Raw genomic sequence first — 20,055 nt, forward strand, 5'->3', positions numbered from 1 at the left:
GTCTGTTTTTCGGTCATGATTCACGTTATTTGACAGGTGGAACCGAACACTCAGCTTTGTTTTTAGAATTTGGTGACGCCTGCAGTTTTTGCTTGAGAATCCTGGACTATTGTATAATCCATTTAAGGGGTTAGGAGGACTTAACTCCGCGCGTGACCTAATTTGAAAAAGCACCAGACTCCTGGCACATATTTAAATGTGCCGCTAACTGCTTCTGAGCGCAAGACGAGTGTAATACAACCGATTAGTTGTTCGAATGTGGTTTCCCAAGAGCTCTGCAGCTGGATCAGAGGCATCTGGCTGTACACTGCTCCCCCCTTTTTGTTTTAACAGTCTCTTGTGAGGAACTGATTGAAGTTGAGAAGAGGGGAGGGATTTGCCAAGTAAGAAGGGAAATGCTTAAGAGCTGCAGTCAGACTCCAGTGCTGCCGTCTTGCTCTGTGTCTCGCGCTCACTCGCTCTTTTAAGATAGTAGCGCTGGTAGTTACAGATAAATCGAGCCTTTAACCTTTGGCAGAAGACGGTGGAAGGCAATTTCCCATGCGCTCCGGAGAAAGTAATGAGCACGTATGATGAAAAAAATGAGCCTGTAGAAGCAGACTAGGATTTTACAAAAAGGGGAGAAGAGACTTTCATTTTGGAGGTTTAAAAGTGGTTGCTGGTACGGCAGATTTAAAAGGAGAGAGAGAAGTTTTAAGAGACGCACGCAGCTGCAGAGTGCGTGATCTGCACCGTGAGTAGCGCTCCGTGTTGTCCACTGGACTTGCTCAACCGCTGGTGCTTCAGCCCTGCTTCGAGCACATGGAGGTCTTTACAAGCCTGTCAGCCCATACTGAGCGTGGGCGCCAGCTGCTTCGGGCCAGTGGGGCTTGGGTAACTCTGCGGGAGATGTGAAGAGCGCCGCGGAGCGGCAGGTAGGTCTGGGAGATTTCGGCCGCCGAGGCGCTGCGAGGCTCAGTTGCACCTGTTGCTCATATGGTGCAGTATGTGTACAAAATATACACATATATATGTGTGTGTGTGTGTGTGTGTATGTGATATATAAAAAAAATCATTTTCCTTTGGTACATTTATTTCTAACTGAGTATGAGTGTTATCGGATCTGCGCACACCGTAGTGTACAGCATTTAATCGGTAAACACCTCAGTACTTGCAGAATCCTCGAGTGTATTTTGGTCCTATTATTAACACAGATATTCTTTATAAAAATAGATAAAACTTTTTAAAATTCTCCATAATTCAACTTGTATGTAACTTAGACAAATTATTATTTTAGGGAGAGTAGGGTTGTGTGGATCAAAAAAGGGAATACTGTAGTTTAAATCTATTTCTGATGTAATATTAAGAGCTTGGAGCCTGCCTTCAAGTAGGTTAAATAGAGGAAAATGTAAAAAATACATCTTACACATCACAAAGTGTGTAGGAAATACTAAAAAAAAATTAGAATGCCAGGCTAGAAGTGAAAATTAAAGAGTGAGACTGAGTGATTGATATATTCAATGTTCACCCGAGTCATTTATTGGTCCAGAAGAACTGCAGAGTGATGAGCTGAGTTAATTCAGAGCTGCTGACTCCCTTCACATCACCAGTATATCAAGGAGTTTTTAGGTTACTTGATCACTGCAACTGATAGCAAATGTTGGGGTGAAAAATTGCTAAAAGACCCCATCATACAATATTATTCCAGTTCTTGGTCCATGATATTGTATTACTACAGTTTTTAAAATATTTTTAATTAAGTATTGCAACAACATTGGGGAGTATAACACAAATTATTGTTGTCTTTTTATGTGACTGACCTGAAAGATGAAATTATATCTCAGTAAGTATGAAATACTAAGGAAGAATTTGTTACACTTAAATCCATTTTAATGGTAGACATCGATTTCAGCTCTCCTGGCACTTTTCGCAGTGAGACAAGGCATACCAAGTTACAAAATATAATATGTATGGGCACGTTGTCCAAAATTAGCTTTGCCTGAGTCATTGTGATGTTAGCCTTTATTTTATAATTGGGCTATTTACCAATTAAATTATTTTAAAATGATAAATATTTAAAAAAATTTGAATACATGTAACTGGGTTCTCCTATCCTGGGCAGCTTTACCTTCACAATGAGTCCCTTCTGGACTTGCAAATTGCCAAGTCAGGTCCACACCTATTGTGGAGTGTGGAAAACCAGTGTCTTAAGCCGTAAAGCCAAAGAAGAAATCTGTCGACTCAAGTCACTAATCAGGCTTTTTTCCACTTGGAAGTCTGTTATTTTTCAGCTGGTTTATCCAGTTTTAGCCCTACTAAATATATAAATGTATTTTTCATGTTTTAGGTGTCTGAGGTGAATATTTTCATGAGGTACACTCATATGTGCAATGATAACTTACTATAAGATATTAGCTTGGCTATAAGCAAAATATTTTGAACTAATTTTTTCTACAGTTTTTAAAAGTTAGATACCTCCTGGGAAGACATCAACTGTTTTTATTTTAATGATCTTAGTTGTGTTTTCTTTCACTCATGGTCTAAGCAAAGCTTTGGAAGAGTTCATGAACACTGCCGTGAAATATGATAAGTGATTTTACCTGAGATGGGTTGCTTCTCCATCTTGTCTTTCAGTACATTTGTTTATATCCGTTTGTGAATTGTAAATTCACTATAAATCCCCATCTTAGATTTGAAGGGATGATCATTGCTTGTAGTGTGCCAGGTTACTTGATTTTAATATGCCAATCCTTGCAAACTGCATGCTTAATTAAGCTCCTCTTTAGCTGTTGCCTTGTGAAACCAAAGTGAACCCAAATGTCTGACTTAAAAGTGAACAGATTATTTGAGAATCTGTAGCACAGTGCCATCTTTTGGAACATATTTTATTATGTGTATTCCAAACTCTTTTGGCTTATGGTTACACAATGGCACATCACAGATGGTATTGCCCTGTAGAGATTCCAGCACCTATACATGTTGCTAAAAACACAACATGAAACATATTGGTATGTGCATAGAAGTGATAGATTTTAAAAGTTCATCATAGGTGCAGCTGGAAAGTCACTGCTCTTTTGTTACATGTATTTGAGATGGCCAAAATAGCAGAAGGACATAGTTATTGACTGCAAGGGCATATGAAAAGTAAAACCAGTTTTGAAAAGGCAGCAGTCAGTTTTGTTTAGTTAAGCGATTGTTTCACTCAACACATTGACCGTGAAGTGCATTCATTCCTTTAATTTCTGTTTCTGTTAATGTGCCTATTGAGCATCAGGAGTTCCCTTGCTGCATTCTTTCTAAATGAAGGCAAGAACTATAGTGGGGGGATTTTTTTGCTGTCCATTTAACACAGGGGTCCTCCATCGCGGTCCTGGAGGGCTGCAGTGGCTGCAGGTTTTTGCTCCAACCCAGTTGCTTAATATGAAGCACTTATTGCTCAAGTAACACTTCTGCTTCACTTTAGTTGTCTCGCTCATTAAGATTTTGAACCCTTATTGCTTATTTTAGTCTTAAATAGCTTTATTCTTGGTTTTTAATTGCTCCTAATTAGCAATAAATGCAAATGACAAATGAGACCAGCATTTCTCCATTTAGCTTGTTACCATTTACACCTGTGTGTATTTATTATGCACTACTGGGTTTAATTACATATTTGGAAGGACAGTGAAGAGAAAAAAGTGAAGGACTGAGAATTACTCATCCATTTTAGCCTTCAAATCATTTGAATGATATCCTTAGAAAGGAGAAGAAAATCTAGGATATGAGAATGACCCGACATAGCAGAGTTAAAGTACTAACAAGCCATGAAATTAAGTTCTTGGCAAGAATTGCTTTCTAATTAAGCAACCGAGTTAGAACAAAAACCTGCAGCCACTGCGGCCCTCCAGGACTGTGATTGAGGACCCTGATTTAACAGTACTTAAATCAACTATAAAGTTAGCACTTACAGGTCCAGAATTTTGGGTTTGAATCCCAGTCAGGGTACTGTCTGTGTGAAGTCTAATGTTCTCTCCATGCTTGCTTAATATGTTCTACATCTCCTGAGCCTTTCTTCTTACACTTCAGAAATGTCAGTGATAGGTTAATTGGTGGACTGGCGCCTCATTCAAATTGTGCCTAGTGCTGGTCAGATGGGCAACTCCCAGGCTGTTCAACTGAGTTAAACTGATTTTAAAAAAAAATAAAACTGGATTATAATATATATTCATTTTCATAAGAACAGCCTAAATTCTTTAAGGCATGAAGTTGGAAACATTCCTTAGGGACTTTGATCTATACTGACTTGACAACTAATTCCTTTACAGAATGTAATAATTTTGTTGCCATGAATAAAGATACTGTAAACATACAATGTTGTAACAGTTATGTATCTTATTTTGTTGATAAAATTATTTAGTGTTTTTGCTTATTCAAGTTCGTTCTCTCTCTCTCTCTCTCTCTCTCTCTCTCTCATATATATATATATATATATATATATATATATATATATATATATATATATATATATATATATATATAATAATAATAAGTTAACAATTATTGTTTTTATGTCAAACTTTGCTGGAGGGCTTGCATAACTATCTATGAGAAAAGTGTTGTTTTGCAATGCTTATTGTTACTGTGAGTTGTAGTCTTTTAAACTTTCATGGGGAGATTGTTGGTCTGGCAGGTGTTAGGAAAACCAATCTGTTTTTTTTCCAGGGGGGTCCAGTTATGATAGCTATTGTTGATGTTTATTTGCTTCTTTCTATAGGAGATTTACATCATAGCAAAGTAAAAGTATCATATTTTCAGTGTCACATTTTCTTGCATATTATATGAATGAAAGCAGTAAGAAACCAAGCCATATTTCTGTTTGGAATTAGTGTACTTGTCTTTCTAGAAAGTAAAATAATTTTCATGACATTTGACTGTAGATAATTATTTAAATAAATGAACAAATACAAACCTAGTATGTTTGTTATTGTTTTCTATTATTTATTATAGAAATACACAGGTTTAAAAAAAAATCAGTTCTAATTATTCTGTTAGTCACAAAGGTGTGCGTTTGTAAACTGATCACCTACTCTGAATAAGGCTGTAATACCTCATCTCTAATGATTCATCTTTGGATATCTTTAGAATTCCCCTTTTTGCTTAAACATTCCACATTAAAATGGGTGTGAATTACAAATAAATTGGTAAGTGATGGCGTGAACTTTGTATTCAAAATGAAAAGTGAAAATTTTACTACATGTATTGTGTTTTGAATTTAATATTTTTTCAACTTAGTTGTAGGAGTTGGTGTGTTTTTAAAGTTGCATGCCACTTTACATAGTTTTTTCATAATGATGTACTGTATATTAAAGGGAATACTGGCATTCTGATTTGTCTCCTCATATATTTTATTAATGTTGTGCTATCCTACAGTGGCGCAGTGGTAGCGCTGCTGCCTTGCAGTTAGGCGACCTGGGTTCGCTTCCCAGATCCTCCCTGTGTAGAGTTTGCATGTTGTCCCTGTGTCTGAGTGGGTTTCCTCTCACAGTCCAAAGACATGCAGGTTAGGTTCATTGGCGATCCTAAATTGTCCCTAATGTGTGCTGAGTGTGTGTGTGTGTGTGTGTGCCCTGCGGTGGGCTGGCGCCCTGCCCAGGATTTGTTCCTGCTTTGTGCCCTGTGCTGGCTGTGATTGGCTCCAGCAGACCCCGTGACCCTGTGTTCAGATATAGCGGGTTGGACACTGACTGACTGTGGTATTCTAATCGTGTTAACCTTATGGTCATCACCAGACAGTACGTTAGAATTACTTTAGGTTGAAGCTATGCTCTCATCTCTAGATTGGTACCTAACTTTTCCATTAAGAACCAATGATCTGGTCATCAATACCAACTAAATGTGTATACATATTTACCATACTATTTCTGTGTGAGTGTACTGCATACGTATATATAATTTAGGGTCACATTTAAGTGGAACCTATGCAATCAGTACTTGGTGCAGGGCAGAAAGCTCAATGGTGCATGGCACACAAGAATTTTTCGTTTTTGGCAAATGTAGAATTTCCAGTCACACCACTCCCCACTTCTTTATGAGTTTGCAAGAAAAATTGGAGGGTCTGGATGAAAACCCACTCAGACACAGGAAAAATGTCCAAACCGCACAAAGATAATGACTGGATATATAATTCAATCCAAGGATGCTGTAACTGTGAGGCAGTAGTGGTAACCACTACACCTGTAATGGCAGAAGATTTAAAGGAGTAAACATAATACTACATATAAGTTACATATTCATGTAAATTGTTTTACGTTTTCATATATAATGTAATATGATTAGCATAACATTTGCAGTCAGATGCATTTATCTGAAATTATTAATAACTCACTATCTAACACAGGATCAGATGGCAATATTGTGTAACCCTGCAACACTGGGCACAGGGCAGGAATCAGTCCTGAAAAGGGTTTTAGTCCACACCGCAAATCAGTCATATGAACCAAGTTAAAGTTAATAATAAACCTAACGCTTGTATTGTTGGGATGTGCAAAGAAAAGCAGAGTCCTAGATCTGGAGAGTCCAGATTTGGAGAAATGTGCAACACTGTATACAGACAATGATGGGATTAGAGTTGGACCACCATCTCCTGGAGCTGTGAAGTAGAATCACAAATAATTGAACTACTATGTCACTACAGTTTTAAAAAGAAAAGAAATAAGGCAAAGATTACAAAATATAGCATTACAAATTCAATTGATAATTTCAGAGATGGGAATGAACCAAAGGTGCACAGTAAATTGAAAAGAAAGCTCAAATACCTTGTATCCAGAGCCTATACATTTATGTTTCCTCCTGTACTGAGGACAGTTGCATTGTATGTGTATGTTATAACTTAGAAAAGGTAAACGCTGAACATCTAGTTTACTCCTGCTTCCTGAAGAGGTAGACAAATAATCATGATACTGTTCTTTAAATCGGAGTAATCTTTCACAGCTACAGTAAGTATGCATAGAATCAGCACAACATCTTGATATCAAAATATTATCTCATCTTTTGTTGGAATGGAGTATCCATGTGTCCTACGGATATGCTTCATTTGGAGGATGACACATAACTGTGACTTATACCAGAGCTATCTTAATGAGTCTGAGAGAACTGTGATAACTTTAATTATGCTCTGTGGAGAGAGCCCTTCATAATATAACACACTGGTGATATTGTAACATTTGCCAGTTGTTTGAAAGGAGAGCTGAATAAATATTTTTTCATTCAACGTAATACTGTGAATTCTTTCCTTGTGTTTTACAGAAATGTCCTGTGTGAAGCATTTGTAACTTCACATCAATATTATGTTCACAGATCACATTTACAGAGCAGATAATAATCATACTTAAATAAATGGCCCATTTGTACTATTTGTGTAGTATAGAAAACTAATTTCTTTTAGTGCCAAACACAAATGCAACAGGAGTTTGTTATATGAGTTTTGATAACCTCTTCAGTGATGTGGTTTTTCATGCCATATGGAAGCATAAAAAATACATCCTATTCTATTTATTTGTTGATAATTAATGTTTTTTAGGATTACTGTAACTCTTCTTCAGGTGTCATCAAATGCTATAAATGGATTTATTGATGGTCCAGGGTGTGTGTTTGTTAAATTGTTTCTCTGAATGTGTATACTATTTTTATTGTTTTAATTTTTTCAGGGAAAAAGGTGTGTGAGGTTTGAAAATAATCAGTGTCTTGGCCTAATGTAATTTGCATTAATAGGATGAAACTTTGCATTTATTTTGTCTATTACCCTGCATGTTTAAAAGAAAACTTGTATTCAAGTGACATTGTTTAAGCCTGTGTTTTTTATACTTTTGTTGTACACATTAGACCTATTACCAGTTAGAGAAGCTTTTTAAAATGAGCCAGCTTAAAAGATAAAAGAAGCAGAATGACAAGAGCCCCTATGTGTATTGAGTGGAATTTTATATTTTTATACATGTTTTTTGATATTTTATGAACTGTCTTGACGTGTCAAAATAGTTGACCTTATGATCAGTAAAAATACTTGGTCATATCATCACTTTTCACTTTCTAGATATACATATTGAAAGAAAGAAAAAAGATACCCTGTTGACATAAGAAGAGCCAAAATGCTTGAAGCCAACTTGCAATATGGTCGACAGGTCTGGTAACCTGAGAGGAGCAAAAGTCTTTTAATATTTTAAAAAGTAAACTTTTAACGCTTTAGGAATTTCTGCCAGTTTAATATGGGTGCGGTGAGACTCTGATGGCATTCAGAATTAAAGTTTTCTTTTTTCTATTTTAATTATATGACTGTTTGGACTTTTTGACTCTTGGCTGAATCTGTGCCTCATTAATTGTTTGTTATGTGTTTTTTTTTTTGATAAAATTAGAATATAAAGGCTCTCACTTCCAATAACCGTGAAGTTGCTACATTCAACTTTGGTGATTACCATACTGAAATGTTAAAAGATGTTGAATGCCACTTTTCAGGACAATTTTACTGTTGGGTGATGTTTTAAAACAACCATGTGCTTTTAAACAAATTGAAATATTAAAGAAGGGCACCTTGGTCCTTTATTATTTGTAAGTGGGAAAGAGCTGTTTATTGAATCGATTGACTTTTTTAAAGCATAATGGTGTATCGGAATGTTTTATGGATGGTAGTTCACATTCATGTTTAAGTAGCTATACTTTTTAGTTGTCAATAAGCATAGTGTATTTTTATTTATATGATATTACACACTCTCATATATTACTATACAGGGGATCCTCAGGTTATGACACAGTTCCGTTCCTACAACAGTGATGTAACCCGAATTTTGGTGTAAGTCAAAGCACACCCTAGCCTGAGTCACTTACCTATCCTCACACATTTGCAAAATCATAATCTAGAACATAAAAACACAACTAAGCCACAGTTAAAGGACATAAATATACTGTACTGTAAACTGTACTGTAGTAACAGAAAAAACGAGTGTAAAAAAATTCCTTGCCTTTTATTCCTTCTGATCTCTTTACAATATCTAATTTCACTTCCATCGTGATGGCTTTCTTCTTCTTCAAAGCACTACCATCTGAAGACTCTGACTTTTCTTATAGGACCCATGATAAGGGCTAATAAATCGCCAAACAAAGCAACACAAGCAGAACACTTGTGCCGCGCACAGCCAAACTAGTTTGACAACTCCCTCACTCATAAGCCGCGTTGCTGCGTATTTTTCCGCTGCATGCAACCAAAGTAGTTCGCCCAGTCTGTAGTACAACGCTAACGGCGTAAGCCGAAACACTCGCATCTCAATTTATTTAAGATTTTATGGGAGTGAGCGTTGTAAACTCAAAACATCGTATGTCGAGATGTTGTAACCCGAGGACTCCCTGTATATCATATCTTCATCTTTTCAGTGATCCAAGGCTAAGATTCTTGGTTCTTTGAGTATCTAACTTTATTGGCTTTATAGACAATTTTGGAAATCAGTTTAGAAACAACAAATGCAGTATTGCACAGCAGCCCAATTGTTGCTACTCAGACCACCATTTTCCTGGGTTTGAATCTTGAAGCAGACGGTGTTTCTGTGGATTTTGTACATGCTTTCTGTGTCTGCGTAGGATTTCCTCCAAGTACTCTGGTTTCTTTCTCACATTCCAAAAAAATGTGTAGGTTAGGTTAATTGGCAACTCTAAATTGTGTTTGCTAGTGAGCACTGTGATGGACTGGCATTTCAACTTGAATTGGTTTCCAGTTTGAGTCCATTTCTGCCAGGGTAGGCAGTGTGTCACCCTAACCAAGAAAACTGATGCAATGTCAGCACATAAATATCAGGGCAGTGAATGCTCAGGTGTTTTTTGTGCTTTAACACTGAAATTCTCAGATCACTGGCTGATTAAAGAATTTATCAAAAGAATCAGATAAAGCATTACATTGTCAAATCCACTTAATTCATGCAGTGTGATGATGCAAGAAGCTAGAATGTGTCATAGCAGGATAGAGGAAAAGGTGGAACCAGCTGTTTACAGGGTACCAAGACATCACAGGGCTCACTGACACTTGCATGGATCCAATTTTTGTCGCTTAGCCTAGCATCCAAATGTGTGGTACATGGTGGAAAAATGGGAGTACCTGGAGGGTAAAAAAAAACAACAACATGCATGGATCCATGAGGCAGTAGTATTACCTACTGTCCCACCATGCCTCCCTTTAGACACATGTCTTTAATAAAAACAGGAGGTAGAATCCAACTAAACACAAATAATTACATTTGTCCTAATTGCCAACTGATGCCCGTACTTTTTTTTTTATACCTCATAACTTAGAGTGAATGTCTTCTTCTAACCACCATTAAATCCAACTAATATTTGATTGATTAAAATTATATGTAATTAGAGCTTAAATGCCTGTCCTGAGAAATGGTGTCCAAAGATAACGTACACAACAGGAGAATGTGCAATTTGTACTTGATGTTGTGAAAGCTGAACGGCGCCACTGAGGCCCAAGCCCCAAACATGACCCATAAACAAAATCCCAGGTTTAAATAAAGGGGTTGTTTAAAACAAATACCTTGTAAAAACAGTTATACTGTCGTCTTCTTTCTCTCTTTCGCTCCTTCACACTGCTACTCCTCTAATACAAGTGTTGCTTTCCTTCCTCCCAGCTCTGACTCACCTGGACAAGGCAGTGTGGTCTCTTTTTTTTGAGAATCTGTTAGACTTCAACCATTGGAAGCACTTCTGAACCATACGGAAGTCCAAAATAGTAGGGAGTGTAACTCCCTGCAACACCCCCTAGTGCTACCCACAGACTCCAGCAGGGATGCTGCCACTTAGTATCTGGGGAAGACAGTAAGCTGGAAAAATGTTAGTGGCATCCTGGGAAAGTAAGGATCCCAAACAAATATTAACCCAGCATGTTGTCGCTCACATGTCATTACAGAAAAGATCTAAGGATTCAATCAGATTTTGATGCTATCTGTATTAGGTATGGAAGAGCAAGAATTTTCTTAAGGAAGTCTTAAATTATTGCATACCAAATACCAAAAAAAACAAAAAACAAATTATTGTACCATCCTAGAAAAGAAGAACTTTAGTAAAGTAATCAAGCAGTTTGGACCAAGACTGGTTTTAAAATAGTACTGATGCATATACAGTTCTCTCACCACTAAAAAGAGAGTTATGTCTTTACAAAGCACTTGAACATCATCACAGTATTTTGCAACTGCCAGTGGCAATAAAATGGAATGATTACATGACACCTTTAAAAAAAATGGAAAGACTAAATTAGCAGAACTATTTTGATTTTTATCAGGTTAAAGGCCACTTTCAGGTTAGAAGCACATTCACTTTGTGAGTCTGTTAACTGAGGGTTAAAGGGTAGAGTTCATCTAATTTGAGTACATGCATAGTAGTGTTGCTTTCCTGATTAAACTTATCAAAAAGATATTTGCTAACAACCTGCCTGTTTTTAATTTTCTGATGAGGTAATATGAAGAAAACATATACATTTAAAGGCATTAATGTGTCTGATTGAAATATGGTGAGATTGTCTTAGAAAAGGTGCAAAATTGGGAAATGTATTTTTTTAAATATGTTTCTTTTGTATAGACAAAAAGACATGCAAGTATGTCAGTTGTTGCTGTATACTTCCCCTTTCTGGAAATGCATGTATGTTATGTAGTGTACTTTAACATTTGAAAGCTTACAATATGATAAAGATCTTTCAGAAAGTTCAGATCCTGTTCCTCAGTTTTTGACAAAATGTCTTGTCCTAAGCTATCATTTTAAGATTCAATGGCCTTTTAAACTTTGAGTACTGTAGGCCCATTGGGGGTGGATTTAGATGACATGTGAAAAAACTACCTGATTTGGCACTTGAGGAATCTTTGTCCTGACAGCTGCACAATGGCAAGTCTCACTTCATTTCTGTTTCTGTGCTGCTTTGCCTTTTTTAAAGTCAAAGAAAACATGTACTGACCAGTTGACCCACACTGCCTGGTCCTATTTTTGTCTGAACATACTGTTTGTAGCTTCCATTTAGGGACGTCTCACATACTAGCACTTGATCATATTTGACTATTTTCAGAGTGGACAGTTATCTGACATGCACATCAAGAGTATTTGGAACAAAAACACTCATACAAATGCAAGATTCAAATCCAGAAGTCTGGAGCTGTGGAACAGCATCCGTAACTAATCTGCTACCGTCACTGTAACATAATTAGAAAATTCCACTGCTTGAACTGTTAAGGTATTTTAATTCATTATATGTAAAGACTTTGTCTTTCATTTAAAAACTGCAACTGAGTGTTTGAGAAGAATTAAGACATAATGGCAATACCACATTCTGGGTGACAAATAAGGACATGAAGCAGAATCAATAAAATCAGTTAATAGGGCACTGTTATTCTTAGCTACCTTCTGGTCACAAATTAAATAATTAACAAAATAATTCTCAAAATATTTAAATTGAGAGATACCTGTATTACAAAACCTTACATTAAAATATATTGCAATTTTAGTGCTTTTTTTGTCCTTCACCTCTCCTTTTTCATACCTGCTTTATCCATTTTAAGATCCGGATCCTGAGCCACGGCCAAAGACTACCTCATTTTTTTAGGGTGCAAGGCAGGAGCCCAAATTGACAGGGTAGCAATATATCCTGCACAGTCCCAAATGCTGAGCAGATTGTGTGTAATTTTGATCCTGGATTCAGAGATTAGCACTATCCATACTAATAAATTGAACTGAACTTAACATACTTGTCTATGTCAATTGAGAGGTAAAACTAAGTGCCTGGAGAATATCATATTTAGACATGGGATGGGCATGCAAATTCCACACAGGCATTGACTATGCTAGGATTCAACCCCAGTGTACTGAAACAGTGTGGAAGTGTTCATATACTGCTCAAAAATTAAGGGAACACTTAATCATCACAGTCCAACACCATGTCAGTTAAGCTTCAGGAATATCAGTCTCTCTGGTTAGGAAGCTTAAGCGATTGTGAATCAACTTTAACTGCTTTGGTGCAGATGGGAGTGACAACAGGTGCACTGGAGAGGCAACAAGAAGTCAGCCCCCAAAAAGGGAATGGTTTTACATGTTGTGGCCATGGGCAGTAGCTCTCTCCTTATCTTTCCTAACTGATTCTTCTCTAGTTTTGCATTTTTCTAATGTCCTTGTCATATCTGGTAATATGGGGGACTACCTGTAGCTGATTCAGGTTGCACAAGTAGTCCACCTTGTCCAGGATGACACATCCATACGTGCTGTCACAAGAAGGCCCCGAGATTCGCACCTGGGGCCTCATGCATAGCACCGTGTGTATAATTCATACTATAACATGGCTTAAGCACAAAAGTGGAAATGTGCTTACGCACAAATAAATCCAGATGCATAAATCTGTGCATTTTGCCAACTTCCATGTTCTTCTGCTACATAAATCCCGGTCAACTTGAAAAGTAACACACATGCACGAGCCTGCTATCCCGCCTCGTCTCCTCCCAGAATTATGCCTCTTTAAATATGCAAATCAATATAAATAGCCGTTAAGCTCAGCATTCTGTGAAAAGGCAATGGCAAAAGCACGGGGTAAAATAGAAGAATTTCAGTGAATACCAAGTGGAGGCAAGAATAAACGTACTATTTGTTGAAAAAAAATAGGCACACAGTGGGGAAAAAAGCACAAAATTTCAACTTTAATCTCTAAATTTCCACTTTAATCACATAGTTTATTTTGTCATTAAAGTAGAACATCATAAACTTCATCTTAAAATCATTTAATTTACTAGTTTCTCAAATCCCATCGTAAGTAACTAAAGTAGCATGTTAAATGATTTGTTTTGCATTTGATCTTCTGTGTGCTCTGTGTGTGTGAATCACAACGTGCTTCTTAAACCGGCTTTCTCTTCCTCTGATAGGACACATAATCCATTACATTCGTGGTATTACAGCAATCTGAATAATTAAAATACTGAGATGTATACTTGATACCATTTTCATGATGATAGGAGTTAAAGCATCTTATTAAACATGGGAACACGGTGACACAGTGATTGTTCATGCCTCACGCAAGATGCTTGCTGCGCCGTGCGTGACCTTCGATGAAATAATTTATTGCAGCAGTACTATCTCTTTTAAACGTATTAACCTCCAATTCCTGTCCTTCCTTTTCTTTCTCCAAATACCCAATCACCACACAATCAGCTCTGTAATAAACGTTAAGCCATCTGTAAGCTTAGAACGCCGATTCTTCAAAACTTTTAAGGAACATTGAAATATTTTCATAGTACATGTTTAATTATTCCAGCCAGCTATCCTTCCCGTGTCGCGACAGCCTCAACAAGAATACAGCGCGAGGCAGGAGCAATCCATGAACGGAGCGTCAGCTCCTCGATAGCGCTGTGGCATCGCATCCTCACATGTTTAATTATTAACAATATAGATTATTTAAATTAAGTTAAAGTTTTATCTTTATAATACAATAAACATATTTTGCTGCATTTCATCTTAAAAATGATATCGTCATCATATGTAAATATGCGTGTTGTAAAGTGGCTCAGGTTGTGCAATATTATAACTGTATTGCAAGTTTACAGTGCGGTAATTGTACTTATAAGTACAATGCTTTCTATAAGGAGCACTTGATGGACTGATTGAGTGCATTTATAGTTCTTGGGATGAAAGTGTTTGTTTCTGAACCGTGAGGTCCGTACAGGAAAGGCTCTGAAGCGTTTGCCGTATGACAGCAGTTCAATAGACAGCATGACTGAGGCAGCGTGTGCTTGATGCTGTATACCGATAATTCTGTTTCTGATCAGCTGCTGTACAGCTGTGATTCCCCACTCAGGTACAGTGATATAAGTACTTTGAGTGGTGCAGTGAGAGTAATATGGAAAAAGATGATCCGCTGCGGCAACTCCTGGAGCAGCTGAAAGAAGAAGAAGAAGGTGCAGTGAGAGTAACAATGCTAAAGCAGCTATTGTATTTAGAATAGTTTGCCCATACTGTGGACCATTATATTGTTACAGGTTAATTACAATCAGATGCATTAAACTAATGAACAATATGTGGTTAATTTCAGTGTATTTATAAAGCCGCATCAGGGATGTGAATTTAAAAAAGAAAGGGAAACCACACTGGAAAAAAAGCACTGCTTTGACGCTGGGTACGGCCAGCCTGCAAAACCGAGAGCAGAACTTGCGTACGCCAGGTTGTGAGCTACCGTGGAAATGTGCGTGGCTTTACGCCAAGTTTAAGTTTTATACATTGTGATTTGAATGTGGAAACGGGCTTATGCAACATTTTTATGTGTACGCACTGTTTATACACGAGGCCCCTGGCCATCTGCCTCATGCAGTTCAGCATGGGTGCAATCTGTCCCTTACCTTCTTTTTTTTATTTTATTGCTCTTCTTTTAACCTCCTGTGTGTCTCTTTTCCCTTCCCTTTTGCTGGCCAGTCTATCCTTCCTACTTTTGTCTTTGTTTTTTTTTTTTCCCTTTTTCTTGTGTCGACTCTTCCTTATATACATCCATTGGCACAATGTCTCGGTTGCACACCACAGAAAACCGATGAAGAGATTCAGACAGACTGCAACCCAATTACCTCACCAACCTCCCGCAGTTGTGTGAGCACACCCATGAAGACTGAACTGGCCATTCAATTATTTATTTATTTTCTGAGTTGCGGATTCTTTATACCAAAATTACTGTTGTAAGAGTGAATATAATTGTACCAGCCATTATGATAAGATTAGTAAAAGAAAATATTCATAGTTTATAGAATAGTGAATTTCTACAGCTATGATTAATTAAAAGTAATGTTTAGATGCTTTTCATTTGCATGGTTTTGGAAGGAAATGCATTACATTATTTGGAACATTCCATTGTCAGCACCACCAATGTATTTTCTTAAAAGAACGTCATGTAGAAATTAACTAGTAATGTATAAATAAAGAATGAGCTCCTTTACAGTGGTGTTAGCCGAAAACAGTAAGATAATGGGTAATAAAAACATTACATGTAGTGTATTATTTGTACTTTTAGTGTTTTAATCTGTTGATTGGTATCCTTTCTGAATGAGTGAGTGTACTCAATTAATGATGTATATTTTTAAACTAATTTTCTCATTGAGAACAATTGAAAGTGATTGTTCACTCACCTATTAGGAAATGTTGAGTAATGGTGTACCAATGAAAAATACCTGATATTTTTTTAATTATATATTTTTTCTATGAATACTTAAAGTTCAATCTTCAGTAGCACAGTGTGAATTTAGGGAAACAGTATAGTTTATTGTAAAAGAGTGGGACATGCATGTAAATATTTGACTAGGTTTAGTATTGCTTTCTTTAAATATATGATTTATTTTTCACTTCATCATAATTGTCAATTTTGCCATCTTATTTATTTTTGGAAGTTTTTCCTTTTAAATTAGGAAACTGTTACTTATTGATTAGTTTTAAAATGTATTTTAGTACCTTGTTGTTATTTTGTTGTTGTGTTTTTTCAAGGATGACACCATTTTGTGTATTTATTATATGATGTCAGCCAATATATGGTTTAGAAATGGTGCTTTATGCGTAATATCATCATATAATCTCTTGAAGATGGTAGCACAGTAGGAACAACATCCTAGTATTGGAATACAATTCAAAAAACTCTTGTACTTCATAAACTACTTTGGTGAAGGCGGTCTTTTTTTCTAGTATTGTTATTTTGACTTTTGTCAATGTTTTTTGACCTTCCATTCTGATACTATTTTGGCTTAGGCGCAAGTATTTTTATCTTCCTGATTTCTGACCTTTGCTTGCATTTTCGGCTATGATTAAACATGCTACCTATTGAACTTCAACTCACAGTCTTTTGTCTGAACGTTCACTTTGTGGACAAATTGCCATTTTAAGGTTATTCATTTTTCATTAAAAACACAAATTTCCAATATATGTTCGCAGACTTACAAATACAGTATCATTTTTAAGGCTTCTCTGAAAATTTCTTAAATCAGAGTTACTATTAAAAATAAATAAACAAGCATGATCAGAAAGTATTTTGTAAAGAATTTAAAGGGACCAGTGCTTCAAATGTTACTAAAATATGAACTGTCTTTCCACTAGAATCTAATATTTTTGTTTATAATTTGTGTAAAAAATGTTTGTCTTGCTTTTATCCATCCATTTTCTAAAACTGCTGAATCCATTTTAAGGTCACCGAGAACTCCAACCAAAATCTGAAGGACTGGGCTAAAGGTACCAATGCATTGTCATTTATAAACTTTTGTGTTCATGTGGTCAATAAATTTTATCTAATCTAGTCTAAAAGGCTACATAAATAAATCCCCATGAGAATGTGATTTTATAATGATATGGTGTTTTTTTTTTACCAATATCCCTTAATCGTATCAAGAATTATCTATCTTATCTTTATTACTAATCAAGCTTTACTGCTCACTGCCAGCTGTTGTCTAGGCATGTATATAACAATAAGGCTAAGCCATACTACATAAATATATTTTACATTGAAGAATATGAATATGCAGTACCTTTCTTCAAATATAAACTATGTTTTTTGTCGGACAGCTTTGAGATTTCTTATACTTCTTGGAGTTGTAAGGTTGGATGTATCAGACAGCAGTACTCAATAGCCACTCAAAACAAAATATCGTATCTTTGGACCAATTCAAGAAAACAAAATAATATTTCAAATGTTTCTGAGGTGGAAACTTTAAAAATGTTAGATGTTATGCATATGCATTTGTAGAATGCAAATTATGATGCCTCAAAGAAAATTATGACTGCGAAGATGGTATAAGCATAATTGTCAAGACAGAAAATGAATTAGAGTAATACACTAATAAAATAATTTAAAAATCACTGTATTCATTTATATTCTCTATGCTTACTTTAATCAATTAATAGTTTTAAACTATTTAGCAAACTCATGGTGCATTATTTTTGGCCTCTTATAAAACTTGAAGGGCACCAGTAGAGGAACAGAGGAACAGGCACAGCACCTAGGTTGGTTTTGGTCTGCTGTCCAGGGTAACAGACTGTGAAGAATCCTTGTTCTCAAATTTCATACAACCACCCTTTGGAGTTCATGGAGTCTGTATTTAGGAAGTGAGTTCACTAAAGAATCCCTGGTAGGAAAAGAAGTCCAAGACAGAAAAAGACAGAGGCTGCTATGGCATCATAAGAAGACAAACTCAGACTGCTACTCATGTTGGGCAGAAACCTTTGATAGTAGGCTCAGTGGAGCAGCCGTGTTACATTTAGTGATTGGAATTTTAAAACATTCCCTGTATATTTTAGGTTAAGTAAGACCACAAATTTGATAATCTTTAGCTGTTAAGCATTCCTTCCAAGGTTAGAACCAAACCTTTGTATGCATGTTTTAACAGGTCAAATACTTTTATTTATATTTATCCTCTATGTCCATATGATTATTATTTTTTTAAACACCTGTAGTATTTACTTCAGTTTTCTGAGGCTACAGAACTTGCCTTTACCCTTCTTTGATTACTGCTGATGTTGTTATTTCACACAAGTTATTGTGTCTGTTCAAAATGAGCTATGAGTCATTGTCATTATGTTCACTTGACAGACTTTAATAACAGTAATATTGTAGACTAAGATCACAATTCAAAATGTGGGGAAATGATTTTCTATGATGGGAGGTTTTTTAATGCTTCATGACTTTGTGTTTTTAATCCCTATACTTAGACTTATTTTCTAGATTTGTCATTCTCAAAGAATGCATTATACAGTTGGTATTTTTTTTACTAACAAGTATTATAATGCTTCTCCTTTAACATATTTGAAAGAGTTTTTGTTTTTCTATGAGAACTGCTTTTCAATATGTGGTGAGGTGCAAACCACCAACAGTCTTTGCTATAGGACCCAGTAGTCTTTTATGTGGAGCTTGAATTAAGGTGCATATTGTAATCTGCTCTTCCAGTCAATTTCTGTGAATTTTACTTTAGTAGTTCATGGACATATTGGTAATAGAAAAGTATGGAAAGTTTTCTTTGGTGGAAAATAAAACAATATATATTAGGACATTTGAACATTTTTTACGCAAGCATATTATTTAGCCCAATAAGGCTTATCAATCCTATTCACCTAATTTCTTCAAAATAATGTGAAAGTCCAAGTAATGTTAAGATACATCTAATTTTGTATGAGAGAAAATACATAGTTTTAACATTAAGAACAGATTGTTGCAAAGCAAAGTTGTTCACATACAGGTTCTTATATGTCATGAAATTTACGTTTGAGATTCTATACATACTAAAAAAAATGATAAAACAAATAAGTTCTGAATTAAATTAAAATGAAGAATTAGATTTTGATTTCAAGCTTGACTGTATATGAATGTTTTTGCTGCTATGAAAAACTACCTACACATGGTTTTGTTGTAGAAATGTCTATATACTTAAAGTCTGTTACGTGAATTGCTAAAAGCATTCCAAGTGTGTCATAATTAAATTATGTATTTGCTTGAATATATTTGAATTTGGTTTAAATGTGCAGGTGACGTGTTTTACAATATTAGATACATGACACTAACAAGGAGACTATTAACATGGCCTCTCTTGGTAAACAGGCAATATATATATATATATATGTAAAACAGATTTAGATCAGATTTTTTTCTGTAATTTGCTTGAATATTCTAGTTGATCTGGAAACTTTTCTCATTGTGCTTAGCATTATAGTTTCTGTTGCGGCACCAATTTATTCATGCAAATCAGAGACACAGGCTACGGGCCAAGGGGAGGGGGAGAAAGGACCTCAGGAGTAAGGAGACGGGTGGGGCCAGCCTCACTCACGTGCCAGCTGCCATTTGAGTTGCTCTACCTCTCACCACGTGTTGGAGCGTACCTGACCTCCACTTACCTAGCGATACCTGTCTATTCAGCAGACATTGTTAAAGAGTAGCCGGGTGTTAAACAAACAATCAGGGAAAATTAATATCCTGCTTTGATCAGTATCCTCTTCGTGTTTCTTTTCTTGTTGTGTAGTTTTCTTGCATTTCAGTCTTTATTTACATGAAGGAATGATGTCATTTTCACTATAAATTCATAATCC

General features: G+C 36.0%; 1 protein-coding gene across 4 annotated transcripts in view; it reads left to right on the forward strand.

Moving 5' to 3' along the window:
• pdzd2 (PDZ domain containing 2) overlaps positions 1-20,055 on the forward strand; it is a 456,165-nt gene that overhangs the window by 170,773 nt on the left and 265,337 nt on the right. Inside the window, exon 1 of one of the 4 annotated variants that reach the window (XM_039758495.1) lies at positions 388-914. The exons of the other annotated variants lie outside the window; for them this stretch is intronic. The gene's annotated coding sequence lies outside the window, so the exon portion shown is untranslated. Of the gene's footprint in view, positions 1-387; positions 915-20,055 lie in introns of those variants that run through there. 4 annotated transcript variants of the gene reach the window in all.

This window comes from Polypterus senegalus, chromosome 7, assembly GCF_016835505.1.
Source record: "Polypterus senegalus isolate Bchr_013 chromosome 7, ASM1683550v1, whole genome shotgun sequence".
Taxonomy (NCBI): Eukaryota; Metazoa; Chordata; class Cladistia; order Polypteriformes; family Polypteridae; genus Polypterus; species Polypterus senegalus.